Source organism: Vicugna pacos, chromosome 16 (genome assembly GCF_048564905.1).
Source record: "Vicugna pacos chromosome 16, VicPac4, whole genome shotgun sequence".
NCBI classification, from domain to species: domain Eukaryota; kingdom Metazoa; phylum Chordata; class Mammalia; order Artiodactyla; family Camelidae; genus Vicugna; species Vicugna pacos.
Window position 1 is genome coordinate 40,951,884 of NC_133002.1, and position 20,155 is coordinate 40,972,038.

Consider the following 20,155-nt stretch of genomic DNA (forward strand, 5'->3'; position numbering starts at 1 on the left):
GATGGGCCAGGGTGAGTGATTCAGAATTAAGAGGGTCATAAGAGGAAGTGAGATGCTAGCTGGGCTGTTCCACCAGCTAAACCAGACACAGAGATGGCTCCAAATTAGCACTTAAAGGGCCAAACAGTGTTGGTCTGTTCACTTTCATTTATTCCGCTCACAGTGATTTGCTGTTTTCCATCCTGGAGAACTTGTGCTTTGGACTTGATGGAACTTGCTTATTCTCCTGTTGGCTGCCTTAAATCAACTGAGTTCCTTCCTGTTCCCTAAACCCACTACACACATGAAGTACATGGCCTGGACATGAAAATTCATGTGAATGTAACTGAGGTCCTAGATGATTGGGAAGGCAAGTCTGCTGTCAAAAGAAAAGTGATTAAGTGATATATTTAGGCATCAAATGCCTGTGACCCTTAGCTTATCTACACCACCACCACGCCTCTGTCCTCTCCTACAAAATTAATAGTCATATGTATCCTGCCATTAGTCTTCAGGGTGTGAAATTGGAGGATAGGGAGAGTCTACCTGGCTAGTATCCATTAGTGGTCAGCAAATTTGTCCCTGTGTTAACATCTCTGCCTTCCTTTGCATAGTCTGGCCATTTAACTGATGGTTGCTGTCTGCATTAAGGGCTAGACTCAGAATTGAGAGCTGCCATTTGTAGGGTGACCACTAAACCATTCAGAACTTTATTTTCTTAACTTAAAAAATGGGGACGATGATGAATCCATGCCTAGTTACCCTAGAAAAGAATTTGGGAGATACAAGAACTAACATGTATTGACTACCTACTGTGTGTCAAACATTCTGTTTAAAATTATTCTTTTTAAACTTTACGATCGCTAAAAAAAATCTCCCTGGCTTACTGTAAGTGCTTGCTAAGAACAAATACTCAACAAATGTGTAGCGAGTGCTTTATTCCAGGTACTGGGGATACAATGGTGAACAAAACAAAGTGCCAGCCTTGTGAGGCTGATGTGCTAGCAGAGGAGACAGACAAAAAGCAAGTAAGTGTGTACAACGTCAGGGGTTAGTAAGAGTAATAAAGAAAAATGAAGCAGAGGGGAAAGAGAGAAGGAAGGATGTGTGTGTGGTTCCCTGAGAGGGGGCAATTTGAGCAGAGAACTGAGAAAGTGAAGACTCTGGGAGGAGAGACACAGAGAAGAGCAAGTGCAAAGGCCCTGAAATGGGGACATGTCTGGCTTCTTTGAGGATCAATTGGTCCGTGGGGCTGGAGCAGAGGGATCCAGGGGCAGGGGAATTATTGAGGGAAAATGGGTGAGGAAGCACAGACCCCAGTTAAGATTTCGAATACGAGGACCGTGGATACAAAAATGTACAGTCAACCCTTGAACCACACTTGGGTTGGGGCGCCCAACCCCCACCTCCTTCCAGGGCAGTTGAAGATCCTTGTACTGCTGTCTCTGCCTCAAAAACAAAGGAGCTGATAAATGACTCACCCAAAGGCCAGAAGCTGGAACAGTCTGGATAGAGTCAGACTCAAATCCTAGCTCTTTTGGTTCCATATATTGTGATCTCTAACCAAACAAATCGAACACAAACTTTTCTCTACACCTAGTTAACTTAAAAATTAGTTAAGTTGCGGGGAGGGTATAGCTCAGTGGTGAAGCGCATGCTTAGCATGCACCAGGTCCTGGGTGCAACCCCCAGTATCTCCATTAAAAAGATAAAATACACAAATAAACCTAACTGCCTCCTCCCTCCAGCCAAAAAATCTGTGAAGTGAAAATACGGGTAGTGTTTTTGTTGAACGAAATCCGAGTGTAAGTGGACCCATGTTGTTCAAGGGTCAACTGAACTGCAAGTAGTTGGACACTGCATAACCGAGATATCGCTCCATTTATGTGTCTTGGGGGTCTTTAAAACTTTTCAAACTTTTATATATTTTTATAGAGGTTTATTTTTCATACAGTAAACACCACAGATTTTTTAAAGCACCAGCCAATGCAACCATCCTGCAAATCAAGGTATAGAACATTTCTATCACCCCAGAAAGTTCCCAGGTGCCCTTTTTCAGTCAGTATCCTACTCCCCAGAGGCAGCCATTGCTCTGATTTCTATCATGAAGAGATTCATTTTCCCTGTTCTGGAACTTCATGTAAATGGAGTGGATTCATACAGAGTGTACTCTTGCGTAAGACTTCTTTTACTCACCACAAAATGCTTGGGAGATTCACCCATGTAATCACATCTGTCTGTGATTCATTCCTTTTATTTATTTATTTTTTATTGAGGTATAAACAGTTTACAATGTGGTGTCAGTTTCTGGTGTATAGCATAATGTTTCAGTCATATATACACATACATATATTCCTTTTCATGTTCTTTTTCATTATAGGTGACTATAAGATATTGAATATAGTTTCCTGTGCTGTACGGAAGAAACTTCTTGTGTTTTACACATAGTAGTGTGCATCTGCAAATCTCAAGCTCCTAATTTATCCCTTCCCATCCTGTAATTCATTCCTTTGTATTGCTGAATAGTATTCCATCTACCCCAAACCTGGAATTGTTCGTCTTTTTCCTTTGAGTCATTCTCAAGGATATGAAGTGGCAACTCATCATGGTTTTAATTTGCATTTCCCTTGATGACTAAAGATGCCAGCACCCTTTTCATTTGCTTACTGGCCGTTCATGTATCCTCTTTTGAGAAATATCTGTTTAACTCTTCTGTTTATCTTTAAAAAAAAAATTGATTTGTAGGAGTTCTTTATGTGTTCTGGATACGAGCCCTTTGTCAGATTTATCTGTTGTGACTGTTTTCCCCTAGTCTGTGATGCGTCTTTTTACTTTCCTAAGTGTGTCTTTTGATGTTTTAAATTTTAACCATGACAAATTTTTCAATTTTAAAAATGGTTAATGCTTCATTGTCCTGCCTAAAAAAAAACTTTGCCTATCCCAAGAGCAAGAAGATATTCTCCTACTTTTTCTTCTATAAACATTATAGTTTTAGCTTTTACAGGTAGATCTGTGATCCATCCTGAATTCATTTTTGTGTGTGATGCGAGGCGGGGGAAGGTTCGCTTTTCCCCTATGGATATTAATTTGTAGAACATGGGAATCTTTTTGACTGAGTCTCACACATAAATCGTCCTCAGTGAGTTATGCCTGGCATACTCTCTGCCTCCCCAAATTGGTCATCCAGTTTCCTGGAAAGCCCTGCAGTAGGCTTAGAGGATAAAATGATGGTGGTGAAAGAAACAAATCCCATGACAGAGAACGGAAACATCAGAAAAAATACCAGTTGCCCATCTGTAATTGGGTCCAGCCTTTAGCCTTCCTCATTGTCCAAGCTGTGGCCAGAGCCAAAAAGGGCAGAGGTGAAGGGGAAGCAAAGCTTGGAGCAGGAAGAGAGGAAACGCAGGAGCAGTGGTTGAGAAAGTCCCACAGAGCTGAGCCAAGCTGGATTGGAAGCCAGCTGGTTCTCTGGGGCCCTGAGCAGGAATGCTAACTGCCCAGTCTCTCTAAGTCTTTCTCCTGTGATTTGGGAATGCTGCGGATCTTAAATCTTAGAAGTGCAGGGCAGATGAGTGGGCTTGTGGGCCAACCCCTCCTCCTACAAAGCTAGACTAGTCCCTGCAGCATGCACCTTGTGGTCTGGAAGCAGGGCGGCTGGGAGGACCTGATGCTTGTTGAGCGTTGACTGTGCAGCAGTTATCTTCGTACCGGGGGCTTGTGTCTGTTCTCTCACTTGTCTGTTCATTCATTCAATTTGCCCCACCACCTTACTAGAAAGATACTTATCCCAATTTTACAGATGAGGGAGCTGAGGATGCAAGACTTTGAGTATGGCCCCCAGGATTTCTCAGCTCCTAAGTGAGGATCTTAGGATTCTCTTTTCCACTGTCCTCTCCACTGCAGCCCACCTCCACTGTGATCCAGCCTTTCCCAACTACCTACTGCACAAGAAACCAGATGGCTGCACAGTCACCGTCTCTCCTCCTGTGGAACCTGTGAGCAAACAAAAAAGAATTGCATGTGGGGCATTCTCCACAGACATTTTCCTCCAAATCTCCCCAATTTCTTATGGCACAAAAGGGCCTTTCAGGCCCAAGGTGAGGATTTTTTTGTATCAAATAAAATCCAGTATAAACTACTTTGGACATTCCTTTGGACTTCGTTGACTCAACCAACCCTCTTGAGATGGTACTAAAGAATCAGCAAGCTTTCGGCACAGTGCCATATGCCATTTGGGCTACTGTAACAAAAAGACCATGGATTAGGTGGCTTAAACAGCAAACCTTTCTTTCTTTCTTTCTTTCTTTCTTTCTTTCTTTCTTTCTTTCTTTCTTTCTTTCTTTTTGTATTGGGTGGTAATTAAGTTTACTTTTTTCTTTAGTTATTTTAATGGAGGTACTGGAGATTGAACCCAGGACCTTGTGCATGCTAAGTATGTGCTCTACCACAAACATTTATTTCTCATAATTCTGAAGGCTGAGAAATCCAAGATTAAGCTGTTGGCAGACTTAGTGTCTGGAAGGACCTATTTCCTGTTTCCAGGGGACCGTCATCCTGTTGTATCCTCACCTGGTGTAGAACAGAGGCACTGATCCTATGCGTGAGGACTCTGCCCACATGGCCTCTTCTAATCCTGGTTACCTTCCGACTGTCCTACCTCCTAACACCAGCACATGAGGAGGTAGGGTTTTAACATGCAAATTTTCTTGGTTGCCGGGGTGGACAGAGACATTCAGTCCACAGCACCATAACCCACGTGGTGCCTCTTCTAGCAAAGTCCTTCTCTTCTCAGTACCCGGCAAAGTCAGGTCCTCCTTGTTTATGCCTTTCCAGGTTCTAAGGCAGGCTGAGTGTCCTTCCACAGCCCTTTGTCCAAATCCCAAGTTCCAGCAGCTCCTGGACTGTATTATTGTCTTCATGTCCATTTTCCCTGTTAGACTATGAGCCCTTAAAGCCAGAATCTGTTATGTTTCACTTCTGTATCCAAGTAGCTATGACAGTGCCTGGTCAACTTGCCCTCAATAAATGTTTGGTATTGAAAAGATGGGTCAAAAAGTGTCAGAAGATTAGAGAGAAGAGTTGAGTCAGTCTGGGAGAACTTTCTAGAGGAGGAGCTCATGTAGTGGTCTATATGCGTCTGCAAAAAGCTAGGCTTCTTTCCAGTGATGTGGTGCCTCGGTTTCCTCATCTGAAAATAGGGGAAAATAACAGTACCTACTTTGTAGAGACAGTGTGAGGGTTGAACACATGAGCACATCAAAAAGCCCTTAGAGCAGTGTTTGGTATGTTTTACACTCATCATAATCATTATCATTATCATGATTATAATGATAATATCTTATTTTCATGTCATGGTCACAGACACCAGGCTCTAGCCTGAGAGGCTGACCACAGAGGGCCCACATCCCTGGCACCTTGCCCTCTATCTAACCTAGATAGGTCCTGGACCTGGGCAAGGCAGTGGGAGAGATGAGAGGGGTAAGAGGGGATAGCAGCTCATGCTGGGAGGTGCTGAGTGATGCTCGGACAAGTTGGGTAGACTGAGATGGTCTCACCTGAAGGGGGAAATGTGGGACCTATGGTTAGGACAGCCAGAGTCCCACCATTGTGTGCCAGTGGCTCAGAGCTGGTCAGCTGTCCAGTTATGCACCAGCATTCCTTAGCCTTTTTCCCACACTGGGACCATAGGTGGCTTTTAGTTTTCTACTGCCCTGAGTAACACTGGACCCAGCACCTTTGAATATAAAGCTTCCACTCCATATCACATTCTTAAAATAGATTATTTTCTTAAAATAGATTACTTTCTTAAAATAGATTACTAAGAAGTGGAATTACTGAGTCAAAGTTTATGTGCTCTTAAATGACTAAATTATTTTCCAAAAGTTAAAATAGTGTAACCTGAATAGTGTAACCAGCTGTAGACAGCTGTTACTTTTTTTGTCTGCCCTGAATCCCCTCCTTGAGGAAACTAGTGTTTTTCTGTCCATCTGATCCTGGTGCGCTGTCACTCCAACTGCCCACCAAGTTCCCTGTCTCAGGAGTGGACACATCACTCACACTGGCCAATCAGAGAATCTCAAGTGTTTGGACACAGCCATTGGTCTAGAGTAGATATGTGACCTACACAGGGCCAGTCACAATCCTTTTGGGGATATATAAAATAAAGTTTTAAAAAATTTGTAGATTTATAGAAATGTAAGTTCAGAACAGAGAATTTTTTTTGGTTCCTGAACCATTTGAGAGTAAGTTGATGACATGGTGCCCTATCACTTCCATCTGTACTTCAGTGTGTATTTCTTACAATTAAGGACATTCTCACTACATCAGCTCTCAAAATCAGGAAATGAATACTGACACATTACTACCATTGAATGCTCAGATCCTGTTCAAGTTTCACCAGCTGTCCCAATAATATCCTTCATAACGAGAAGATTGGTTCAGAATCACACTTTGCATTTACTTGTTGTGACTCTTTCGTCTCCTTCAGTCTGGAACAGTTTCTTGATCTTTCCTTGACTATCACAACTTTGACCCCCATGAAGATTGCCAGCCAGTTGTTCAGCCATTTGTTTTGTAGAATGTTCCTCAGTTTAGGTTTCTCTGATGTTTCCTTATGATTAGATTCAGATTAAGCATCTTTGGCAGGAATATTACAGAAACGCTGTTGTGTCCTTTTCATGGCATCCTATTAGGAGGTGCAATTTTGGCTTGTCTCATTGCTGGTGATGTTCATTTTTCACTTGATTAGGGTGACGTCAGCCAGGCTTCTCCACTGGGAAGTTACTCCTTTCCACTTTGTAATTAATAAGTATTTTGTGGGGATTTACTTTGAGACAATATAAGTACCTACTTCTCATTAAGCATTCAATTTATTTGTTTACTTACTTATTTATATCAGTATGGACTCAGTTGCTTCCCGTTTAATCCAATGGGTTATAATCTCTTTCCCTCATGATTTATTTTGATGCCCAAATTGTTCCAGATGTGGCTCCTGGGAGCTCCTTCTGGCTAGCTTCTGTGTTCTTTTGACATGTCCCCTTCATTCTTTGAGTGCCTCCTTGCTTTCTGGTTTAATAAGGTGTTTTAGGTTCATTTGTACTTTCCCATCTTGTACTTTTGGCCTCGAAGGAGCCATTTTCTCTATGGAGTTCTAATTCCACTTAGTGTAGAGTTGCATTTAGAAGCCAGGATCTCTGCCCTTGGTGTGCTCAGTGTGGTCGGGGGACACACTCTCTCTATCTCTCTATATTAAGCACCACGAGTTTACATCTTTTTGGAAATTTTTTCATGGACTCTGAAATGGAGGGTCTTTCTCTCTGGAATGAAAACTTCTAAGAACATGTAAGCCCAGTGCTGCTGAGAGACATCTTACCACTGCTGAGTAAGAGCCTGTCAGGGAATGAAATCAAGCAGGGGCAAGTGGATCTGAGAGGCAGAGAGACATAGGTCCCCTTACACTGTTAGATCCAGCCATGCCTAAATCCCTTGAATTTCTTGTTACTTGAGCCACTATGTTTCTTTTTCGTCTAAAGCTAATATGAATCAGGTCCCTTGCAACTAAAGGAGTCCTGATCGATATATGGAACAGCTTAGAAAACACCGCCCCCCCCGTACACACACACACTCACATGCTTACACGTACACACGTACTCTTCTCCGAAGAGCAAACAATTGTCAAAGAAGGGCAGTCCGTACCTATATACCAAGTGAGGTGTTGGTAGAGGTCTTGCTCCCAAAGATAACCATTTAGGAAAAGTTCTCATCTGCACACATTCAAGGCAGCCCTTTGTGGCAGTCCTGGTCCACTTCAGAGTAAGATCTGGTCTAACCCTAGGTCAGCCAAGGCCCACAGAAGTGTTTCTTCCAAAACAAGAGTGGCCTGTGCTCCAAAGGCTAATTTAAGATATTTCCTTCCCCAACACAGGGAACGGGGAAGCTTTGAAGTTTGTATTTCTTTTCGCTTAAGAAAAAGTTTCAAAAGTCTCAGATAAGTGTTTGAGACAAGGCTCAAGGGTAAAGCACAGGGCTTTGGATCCCCTTCCCTTACTTTCCCCTCTAGGGATCTCTGCAGAGGGAAAGGTGTCCCCAAGCCCAGCCTCTCTGAGGGGAAGGCAAAGGAATAGGAGAAACCACTCCCCTTCCCTGGGCAAACCCCAGGGCTTAAGGTTTCTGTTCTTTTATTTGTTATTTTCCTGTTATACCCACTTCTATGCCAGGCTTGATAAAGGATTGTTCTGATTCCAGGTGCCAACAGAAGCTCAGAAGGAGGTACCGCAGGGTCACACAGTTAGTGACAGGACAGGCTGAGCTGGGATTCCAACCCAAGCTGGCTGACCCCAGAGCCTCGATCTCTTATGTTGAACCAGCAGTCTTTCCAATCTGTAAGTCTTCTCATCCACCCAGCCCACTGCTCCCTCTCTCTTGCCCTGAAGGAAGCTTCCCCTAGTCTACCCTAAGTTTCTCCTGCTGTCCCTCTTGCATTGTTTCCTCTGCCCCAGGCAGAGACACTCACTCCTCTGGCACTCTCAGGTCCTCCAGACCACAGCCATCTCTTGACTTCTTTCTCCATCCTCAAGGCCAGCACTTTCAGATAAACCCTTCATGCTAAGCCTTTCCCTGCGATTACTCTGTGTTTCAACACTGGCTTCTCTCCACCTCCTCCCAGTAGCCTCCTTGGTCCTGACTGGTTGCTGGCGTGCCCCCCTGCCCACGGTGGGACTTTCTCCTCCAGCTTAGCAGTTACACAGCCTTCATGGTCTGATGTTCTCAATCTGATTTATGTAAGTCATAGAATTCAACCTGTTCTTTCCAAATGCTCTGTTTCAGGTTCCTGGAGGCCCCTTCGCGGGCCCGTCCTAGAGGTGATCTTTCCTGTCAGTGTAGGGTGATGGTAAGTGCAAGTTCTCAGGCTTGAAAGATGTACACTGACTTCTGCCTCACCACTTACCAAGTCTGTGGCTTTGAGGGAGTTTCTGACTCTCTGACAAGTTTCTGACAAGGAAACAAGACAGTTTCCTTGTCTCTAATGCTCTTCTCTTTGGACTCTTGTGAGGATTAATTGGGATAAGTGTTTCATTCATTCCAAAAATATTTCCCTTTTGACTGAGTGACCTACATTGAATTTCAAGCACTGTGTGCTTACCTTCAGTTTAGTAGCTTACAATTAAGCAGATAAGGCCTCAAGTGGTTGTGCCTGACACACACTAGGTCCTTAGAGAATGTGTGGTCCCTCCTCCCTCTCTAGCCTGGGAAAGATCTCTTTATATTTGTATTTCACTGGAATATTTCCCATTTCTCTGCAGTTTCCCAGGAACAAGAAGTCTCTGGTGTGGTTTTGCAAATGAGTACATCCCTCTGCAGATGGCAGGCCTGAGATCAGAGAAGTACACCCCGGGTACAAAGTCACATGGCAGGCTGGTGGGTGGGTGGGTGACAAGGATGGCACCAAATCAAGTGGGAAGGCTCTGTTTCCCTCCCCTCCCTGTCCCCTTCCATCCTGCTTGGTTGGTTCCAGGCTTCACTAAGCTCCTGGTCAACCCTCTCATCTCCATCCTGGTGGAACTACTTTGCTCCAGCTTAAGTGAAAAAGAGACTTGGTTAACTTGTGTGTCTGGGAAGCCCAAGGGCAGTTCAGGCAAGGCTCAAACAAGGTTTTAGGGCACACTATGTCTTTTCTGCTGCTCTTTTTTTGAGTCCCCAGCTGACCTTCATGTGGCAGAAAAGATGTTCCATGGCTGCCCCGGTTCTGTTTCCTACTCACTTAGCACCTCTGTGGAAAAGACCATCTTTCCCTGTAGAGCACAAAACCCCAGGGAAGGCCTCTGATTGGCCCTGCCTAATGATGTGCCTGGTTGGGACCCACTAGCCGTGCATGTGGGAATGGGTATTCTATCGGGTGTATGTCTACCTGTGGGAGCTGGGGTGAGACAAGGGGAGGGTCAGCTCTGCAGAACCTCAGAGAATGAATTTCCTCCAGAAAAGGGTGGTACATTGGCAGAAAGGAGGAGGGCTGTCAGACAGACAAAGCCAGCAGCTGTTGCCCATCGGTGCCCGGACTTCCAGAGCCTCAGTTCTGTACCCAAGCTGCTGGTGGTGCCTCTGCCTCTTGTTCAGAGAAGCTACAGGGAGAAAAGAGTGTGGTTGTTGGGGGCAGGTGGATCTGGGTAAAGATTGTAGTTGTATACCTAGAACTGTGGGTAGGGAACTGTGTAACATGAGTCACAGTCCTCAATTTCCTCATCTATAAAATGGGGATAACAGTTCCTACTTCACAGACTTACTGGGAGGATTAAACAAGCCAACTACCGAGTCCCACACTTGGCATAGGTGAGATAGTTCATCTCTATCTCATCTCCTTGCCTTTGGTTCTTGACCCCCAGCTTGTCTTCTGGGTCCCAACTCCTGGACCCAGACCAGGGCTGTGTGTACTGGCGGCCCACCTGCTCCTCTTGCCTGGACTGAATTCACAAAGAGGCTCACTCTGATGAAGTGGCAGAAGGTCTTACCAGGGGAGGATGCACATGGTTTTGTGTTTGTTTGTTGTTTCCATCTTGATGAAAAATGTACCAGTTTTATGCTGTCACAGAACAAATAGAACCTTGACATATGGGCCTCTGTTTATGTGTCTGATTTAATTAACATGTTTCATGTTCTATCATCTTTTATTATTACTAAGAATGCTCTGTTTTTCAGGGATGGAACTTTTCCTTCCTTCTTTCCTTGCTTCCTTCCTTCCTTACTTTCTCTTTCAATCAATACGCCCTTAGTGCATGCTCTGTGTCAGGCTCTGGGCTATATGCCGGGGGTCTGCTGGTGAGCAAGATGGCTACAGCCGCACCTTCACAGAACTGACTGTCAAGCAGAGGATTCAGAGGTTAAATGACACAATCATTTAAGTACAACTGTAGTAGGTGCTATGAAGAACAAACACTATGGCCTATAAGAAAGGAGTTTGGTCTTGCCTGGGATATCCAGAAAGGCTTCCTGGAGGAGGTGACATCTGAGCTCAGCTCTTTAGAATAGGTAGGGTTATCCAGTGAAGGGCCTGGTTGTGGAGCTGAATGAGGTGGAAGTTATCTCAGCAAAAACATCATAATGGAGAGGCCAGAAGGGAAGGGGCATCAAGCCTTCTAGGACTGGACAGACACAAGGGTATCTGAAGGAAACAGGGCATTCGAGAGAGTATCTCAAGACCAGGGAGTGGACAGGGGCCAGATCGCGCAGGGCCTGAAGGCCACACTAAGGCTCTTGGTCTTCATTCTAGAACAACAGCACTTGGATAGTTCAAGGACTGCGCTCTACTGTGGAGGTGGGAGGTGGAGGTGGCCTTAAGAGGTTTTGCGTGACATTTCCAACTTGGTAAAATCTTGTCGACTGCTTGCAGTCACAGAGCAGAGAGCGACATAACATGGCAAGTTCATGGTATGGGGGCCGGTGGGCATCTGCTTTTGTCTAGTTTCCCAGGACTCCACCTCCAGGCAACTGACTGATAGTCCCTCTGGTCCCTCCTTCAACCCAGCTGAACCCTCCCTGGCCAGCCCTGCCTGACCAGCTCCAGCTGCCGAAGTCTGTGCTAACCCCACCAACGCCCCCAGATCCTTGGGCCTCACCCCGCGGGTCCCCTCTGCCCCAGCTCAGCACAGCTTTACTGGTGCGTGAGCCAGTCCCTCTTACATCTGCTCTCTGTCCCCTGCCTTCATCCCCTAGGACCTCATGGGCTTGGTGTTTCCTAAGCCTCCTTTTGTTCCAGACTCTTCTCCCACTGGAATCATCAGATCACTGAGTTAGGGGATGCACAAAGGCTATCTAATCCAGCACTTTATGGGAAACTTGTAAAGGCCTTCCTTATGAGGGGCCATCTAACTGCTGTTTGAATGCTCCCCATCTCAGGGAGCTCACCCTCTACTATACCTGTAGCTTGGGCTTGGGCAGCAAAACTTTTAACACGAAGAGGGGGGATAGGGCCCCTTTGTCTGTCTGTCTGGAACTCATTTTGGCTAGCACACCTCACTGCCATCTAAACTCACTTTTCAGAGTCTTCCTAAGATACAACAGAGGGAGAGGCAGCCACTTAGCTTCCCAGAGTGAAATCTAAGTCTGTCCGGATCAGTGATGCTTAAAGACTCATTCTTTAAAAAAAGCCAGCTCCGTATATGCAACAAAGAATATTGACGCTGACAACACTGGACCAAGCTGGGAAGGAGCTTGTTGGTGTTTTTAGTTAAAAAAAGTTGGTCTCTACTTTCTGAGTTCCGTGTAACTGGCAGGTACTGTTTCATGATTAGAAACAATAAAGCACAAGAAAAACTTTGTAGGAAAAAACAGAAAAGCAAATCACATCTATAGTAAAATCCTAGCTTTTTGATAAAATAATGAGAGAAGATGGAAGAGAAATACTTTAAAACATTAATGGTCTCTGTCTCTGAGTCTCTGAGGGCTGGGGCTGTCAGGAGACTTGGCTTTTCTGTTTTCCTAATTTTTTATGTGTTCGGATCCAGAATTTAATGTATTATATGAAGCTGTTCATCTAATAGCTTCCTAACTGGTCTCCCTGCCTGCGTTATACAGCGGCTTACCCTGGCTCTTGTGCTAGAGAAAGCAGGTTGCCCCTAGAAAAAGGCCCCATTCTCTGTGCCTAGTTGTCACCCATCAGTACTTGAGGTCCACTGTGACTTCTTTAGAGAAGACTTGGGTAGTGGATACAGTGGTGTGTCACCCAAAAGTCCCTTTCAGGACTGGAGCCCTCATTCCCCAGCTGCTGGGAGGGTTGGAGGCTGACACTCACAGAGGAGTCTCTCTCTGGAAATGCCTGGGCTGCAAAGAGCTGCTTGGGGGGCAGCCTATATCCATTGCCTAGGGCACCAGAGGAGGGGGGATGGGTAATGAAGGCCAAAACCCCTCGCTTCCAATCAGAGCATTTCTGAGGGTCACTTCCATTCCCAAGCTCCCTATGGGATTGGCTGAGACCTTTGCTGTTAACTACAATACAGTTTTCTCTCTCTGCCGATTTCTGTTACCTTCACTCTCCCATACACTGATCCTGAAAGCATGTCCCAGGAAGCTTCCCTAACCAGTGACATCTTCCTGGAAACCCCCAAGCTAGGACAGCTTTCTTTATTCTATGCCTTCCCAGGGCACATGTCTCCTTTGCAAGTTTTCCATTCCTGTGTGGTATCTGGTTAACGTCTGTCTCCTCCCTTAGCTGTAACAGTCAGCATTCCACCACATCAGCAATCAGTGTTTGTGAAGTGAACAAACAACTTTATCAATCATCTCATCTAAACCCTTAGGAGGCCAACAACTTAACTTAGGACTGCAGAATATCTCACTTATTCCCTCAATAAATATTTACTAAGAGAAACTGGATCTTTATCTCTCAACATCAAAATAAATCCAGATGGTTCCAAGATGTTTACATGTTAGAAAACAAAATCAATAAAATTCTAGGAGAAAGACGACAGTTTTAGAAAATAATTTTGGAAGAGTGAAGGCCTTTAGAAGCATGATGCACAAAATTTGAAAAAGATAAAAAAGATTACTACCTATGATCACATAAAGTTCTAAACCTTTGTAAGACAAAAATGAAGATGAAATAAAGTGAAACAAGTCAATAAAGAGTATTTGCAGCACCTGTATAACAGAGGCGGCTGATTTTTCTAATATACCAAGAATGCTTACAAATCAAAAGGGGGAAAAAAGCCCACAGAAAAATGGGCAAAGTACATGAAAAACTAGGAGAAACCTTATTTCTAGCTTAAGAAATGCAAAGTAACACAATAATACAGTATAATCTTTCTATCAGAATTGACCAAGTCAAAATGATTGAAATACTCAGTCTTGGCAAGAATGTAGGTAAACAAGGAATTTCACTCATGTTTGTTGGTAAACGTTGTCATGAACTCTTTGGAGAGTAGTTTGGTAACATCTATTGAATGAAAAGCACTCACGTCTTTTGACCTCACAATCCTATGTCTAGGAATTTGCTCATCCAAGGGCATGGGTTTGTACAGACTGTACATTGTAGAGCACTGCAGCATTATAATTGCAAAAAAGAAAGTGCGGAGGCGGGGTGGGAAAAGCTTCATTAATGGGGACTAGTTTAAAAAAACTGTCATCAATCCATACAATGAAATTCTAAAATTCTGTTTTAAAGAATGAGGCATCTCTCTAGGTACTGACGTGGGAAGAGTCTGTGATGTATTAAGATAAAAAAGCAAGTTTTAAAGTAGACATTTCCTATTTGAAGGGAGTAGGGAGATGGCGTGTATGTGTGTGTAAAAGAGAGGGCACTAGTAGGTGCACAGAAAACAAATCTGGTAGGATACAGCCCAAATGTTTATTGATGAGGGGTAACAGGCAGTTTTACTTTCCATGTCACTCATTTCCATTGTGTTCGAATTATTGATAATGAGTTTCCATTACTTTGGAAACCCCAGAGAGGGAGCAGCCCGTGCAAAGATCTGAAACAACTGTCTGCATTTGGGGAAATACTGAAATTGGTCCAAAGAAGATGGCAGGATGAGATGAGATTGCCCAGGAGGGGGCGGCAGATGGCCCAGGGCAGCCCATACCCAGTGGAGGAGTGCGGGCTTCTCTCTGGGGCAGCACACTTCTGCACCTTCCCGGGCAGCTCCTCTTAGTCTCCGCTGATGACTCCCCATCCTGCACCCGCCTCCGACTGTGGGAGTTTCCAGGGCTCACTCCTGCTTCCTGGTCTCTTCTCTATTTACATGCTCTCCCACCATGATTTCATCCCTGCTCCTGGGCTGTAAAAACCATCTTTGTGGGGTCCACTCCCATATCTTCTCTCCCGCATGGTCCCCTCCGAGCACAGGCTCAGGTATAGAACTACCTCCATCTAGCAGGCATCTCTGTCTCAATCTGGCAAAAACTGAATTTCTGACTTTTTCCCACCCCCACCATCCTGCTCCTTGTCCAGCCCTCATCTCAGTACACAGTACCTTCATCCATCCAGTCGCCCAGGCTGGACACCTAGGCATCTCCTTGATTTCCTTCTTTCCTTCCCTGCAGCCCTCTCTTCCAACCCATCAGCAAGGTCAGCCTGTTCTATCTCCAGAATAGACCTCATATTGCCTGTTTGTCTCTGTCACTCTTGCTGCCCCTAGTCCAAAGTTGGGGAATAACTGAAGACCATCCAAATGAGAACAGGCAAAGGTGACTTATTTGGAGCTTTTCCCAGGGAGTCAGTCACTGTCACTTGCTTTTGGCAGAGCCTCAAAGGCAGGCAGGTGGGGATGCTTTAGAGTGCAAAGAGGGAAGGCTTCCTTCAGGTGTACCCCAACTGGAGACTGTTGGCAGGGGAAGCTCGAGGGGGGGCGTGTGAGAAGTGGGGCGTGTGATTATTAGGGGAGCACATTTGATTTTCACCGGGTGGTCCTACGTAGGAAGCAGGGGCAAAACAAGGGAAGCTGGCAGTTACTGGTCAAGTCCTGGCTGCATGGGGCCAGATTGCTGCAGGGGCTGTGGTTTGGCTTCCTGGGCTGTTTGCTGCAGGTTGTGGGTCAGAGTTCTATTTTTATATGTGTCCTGGCCCCTGTCCGTTACTATATTCGGTCTCTCAAAGTGACCATCTCTTCTGGCACGGTCAACATCTTCAGCCTTCTGACTGCTCTCCTGTTCCTGTTCGGAGGGCTCTAGGAGAGCGCCTTTTACCTACTCTCAGCCCCTCTCCCATGGCTGCCCATGGCGCTCGTGTTAAATCCTACCATGTCCTGTCTTCTGGCCCCCTGAGAGGTCCCCACACACCCAGCCGGTTTCTGTCCTCGGGGACTGCATGTGTGCTGTTCCCTCTGCCCACACACCCTTGGACCCCCTATCTCCACATGGTGGTCCCTCACCATCCAAGGCTCAGATCAAACGCTACCTGCTTAGACCACCCTGTCTGAATATACCTCCACATAAACCTACCAAACCATCATGTCCTGTTTTCTCCAAAACACTTCTCAGTATCTGAAGTTATCCTGGTGCCTTATTGTTTCCTTAGTTATGACCTATCTTCCCCCACTGGGATGTCATCTCCACGAGGGCAGGGACCATGCCTGTCCCTTTCAACACAGTGGCCCTAGTCCTTGTGCTGAACTTGAAACCTGCTAAATCCTTAGTATATACATCTGTGGAATGTATGATGAATGAATGAATGAAGAGAAAAGGCAGACAGCCCTGGACTTGTAGCCAATTGTTCTCTTGCCCTAATCCCAGGGACACATAGTGGCTTTGGTCACCTCTCAGAACTCTTTGGAACTGAGAAATCTTGTTAGAAAGTTAATGGCAGAGACAGGAAAGGTCCCTGTTTTGTAAGAGAAGGAGATTCAAAGCCATCTTTGGGGTGGGAGGGTAATAAATAACTCACTGGTGGAGTGCATGCTTAGCATGCACGAGGTCCTGGGTTCAGTCCCCAGTACCTCCATTCAAAAAAAAAAAAGACAAAATTTTTTCAAAAGTAGATTTAAAAAAAACCTCTCATCTTTGGGTGACTATTCTTGCGTTCTGAGCCAAACTCCTCCAAGACCCTTTAGCCATGAAAACCTGAAGTAGAGACACTTCTGATTTAGTATCTTCAACAATGCGTCTCTCCTGCAGACGTGCTTTTAAGTTTTTTTCCCTGAGGACCTTTAAAATGCAGATCCTTAGGCACTATCCTCAGAGGCTTCCAATTGGTGGGTCTGGGCAAGGTACAAGAATCTGCTCAAGAATTTTTAATTGTAAAAAGTTGTGCTTGCTCCAAGTCAAGTGAATGAGAGTGGATGTGAAAAACTGAGGTTCCCCAGCCACGGCCCATGCTCCCTCAGTGGATATTTTACCTCTTTTAACTGATTGGACTTTTCTCTCGACAGATTGAACTGACAAGCTTGTAGGACTACTGCATGATTTTTCAGTTTTGGAATTATTTACTGACTTTACACTGTGCAAAATAAGGATCGAATCTTCTAACCTTCCCCTGCCTCCCCACCACAAACCACACAGGACCCTCTGCTCATCCTCTGAGGACCATTATATTCTCATTTTGCCTGGATCAGCATTCAGTATTTACATCTTATGACTGTGGACATGCTAATCACAGCTGAACTGAACAGTGGAAAACTATGATTACTTTTCCTTCCCTGTACCAGTTTGTTTTCTCTGGAGTGCATTATTGCCTCTTTTGTTTGGTTGCTAGCATCTCAGCTTCCCAGAATCCTTTACCGCTGGTCCATAACCTGACTCGCCTCCAAGATTTTGTAGCTGTTGTCCCCTCTCCTGGAGAGAAAGAACATCCCTTTACAGTAGTTCTAGTAGATTTGGGGGAGGCTGTGAAATTAAATGCAAGAATTTTCTCCCAATCTGTGGCTTGTCTTTTCACACTTTCTTAATGGTGTCTTTGAAAGTGCCAAAGTTTTGAATTTTAAAGAAACCCAACTTATCAGATTTTTCTTTTATCATGTCATATTGGTGTGTATGAATATATATATTTTTTCATATATATAGTGTGTGTATATATATCTTTTAAGTGTAGCTGACAGGATTGTACTGGATGTGTGGGGGGGTGAAGAAAGAAGAATTGAGAATGATGCCAATGTTTTTGGCTGAGCAAGTGGCAGAGGGATAGATGGGGGAGGCTGTGGGAGCAGTAAGTTGAGGGCAGGGGAGCTCTGTTTTGGACACAGAGTTTGTCTGTTAGAAATCCACATGGATATGCAGACAGGCAGGTGGAAGCTGGAGGTCGGGGCAAGGTCAACTTCTGGATGGGATGGCTGGGTGAACCCAAAGTTGTGGACTGCCCCAGGCCTCTCGGCTTAGAGATGAAGGACACCAAGCAAGGAGACCCAGAAGGAGCAGCCGAAGAGGTGCAGTCATCTTCCTCAACTTCAGTTTCTTTGTAGAACTAGGCATTAATTGTTAATTGCCCTCCCCTCTTAGCCGGGGTGAGGATCCCGGGCAATGCAGTTAAAGTGCTCAAGACAGTGCGAGTATATGTTAGCTAAAAACAAGCACCTTTTCTCTGAGCCTTCTAAAGAATTGCTAAACCTGCCCTCTGATCTTAGCTGTGAGATGAGAGTGTCTAGGGGAGGGTTGGAGCCCTATTCGACCAGGTGGTCCAGGCACCTGGCACCTAGGGCTGGCCAAGGCACATCTCTGAGCCAGCAGGCTTATGCAACAGGCTTGGCCCCCAAAGAGAAGGCCTGGTCATCCTCGGGGACAGAGCCTGGCTGAAGACTGATTAAGGAGGGTGAGCATTTCAAGTCCCCATAACTGTGCTAGTAAACAGAAATGTGACCTCATTTTACGTTCCTGAGCCCTAAAGCCCTCTCAGATGCCTGGGGCACAGAGAAGAGAGGCATGTTTGCTACATTTCAGCCTCCATAAAAGGGGGCTGATGGTTGCAGGTCTGTAAATAATTGTAAGAACTAGTATCTTTCAGTAGCCCCCTCCCCTCCTAGGCACTCAGCCACCCACCTGCCTCACTCTAGTCCCATCTAGGGGCCTTAGAATGTCAGTAGAAAAAGACAATAACGCTTCTCAAATGGTGGCATTTGGGGGCCCACAGCTTCAGGGTGGGTGTTGTGTTTATGGGGTGGAGGTGGCACAAGGAAACCTTTTCAAGTACTTTGCCTTCTGCCTGGGACTAGGTTAGTGCTGACTCATTTCCAGTAAAATAAGTCCTCCCAGGATATTAAATCCAGCTTGAGGAGGATCTTTGTATTAATTAAATTAGCTCATTTTTTTAAAATTGGCTCATTTAATTCAACAACGAACCACCAACCTTTTGGAGCACTGGGCTATGAGTGAGGGCTGTGGCTGGTCCAGTGCAGGAGGCAGAGGAGGAAACAAAGTGTCTCAAGGCAGGGATGTCTCACGATGCTGGGGGCAAGGACTGAGGACTTTGGCAGCTTGGGAAAAGGGAGCTGGGCTGGTCAGGAGGTGAGGGAGGGCTTCCAGGACAGGCAGCACCCGAGTCCTGAGTGGTGAGTTGGATTGTGTGAATAAAAATAAGTGGTTGGTCTCTGGGCAAAGGATAATTTGGAGGTCGTTTAGTTTGTGAGATGATAGGTCCAGGGACTGAGGCTACATTTCTGGTTATTCTGTGAATGTGGGGGTGACCCCCGACAATCACCTAATTTCCCTGGATTTAAACCCATGGAGCTACCCACCACATCCAGGAAATGTGGAATTCAAACAAGCTAATATAGGTCAGAGAACTCTGAAGAATTCAACAGAGATGGGACAAGAGAAATGAATGCATTAGTGTCATCATTAATTATATTACAGGCATGGGAAGTATCTCTTGGGACTCAAATCCTAAGAATTTTGGAACCTGGGATCAGAGGTGTGCTGGATGACCTGCAGGCAGGCAACACAGGAGGGGAAGTGGGAAAACAAAGAGTTTGGCTTCAATGAATTTATCTAGAATTACGCAATCAGAAAATATAGAAAGAAGCTGTTTTCATTTTATCAGACATCTAGATTTTGTGTCTTATGATTTTTATTTTGATTTTGATTCATGTTTGTGGAAATGAGCACCATCATCTTTTCAATGCTTTGACCCTGGAAAGGATATTATAATATTTTAAATTTCTAGTCACTTCCCACCCCCTTCCTAACAGCCTTCCAGAAACAAACTGCCAGCCCTCAACTCAACTCCCTAACCATGTTCATCACTCTCTTTTGCAGGCTGTGTTCATTGGGAAGCTTCTGGAATCAGAAAATCATACTATAGCTGTGGAAATGATTGGTACTATTACAGAATCCTTAAAGCATGTGCCAGGCTCAGAGGCGGAGAGCTTTGTAAGCATTGTTCCCTTAATCTCTCTGACAGCCCTACCCGGGCAATTTACGCAGGAGAACCTTGAGGCTCAGAGAGATAAGTTGACTTGGTCGAGGTCACATTGTAAATGAGGGTTAGAAATGGAATTTAAACCAGGTTTGCCTCATTCCACAGCACTGGCCCTTGACCATTCCTCCTGCTTCTTCCTGGAGGCTAGAACTGGAGGGGGCAAAGAGGTGACCTCATTCTGAGTGTTCACTTTACAGAATTATATGACATTAACACAGGACTTTGCTTAGTTCCAAATCCATACAGCCAGATTCTCTGCTCAGATTACTTTCACACTGATGTGTGATCTATGTGAGCGTAAATTTAATAGGGAAGGAGGTTTCTTTCAAAAGACCCAGTAGAACA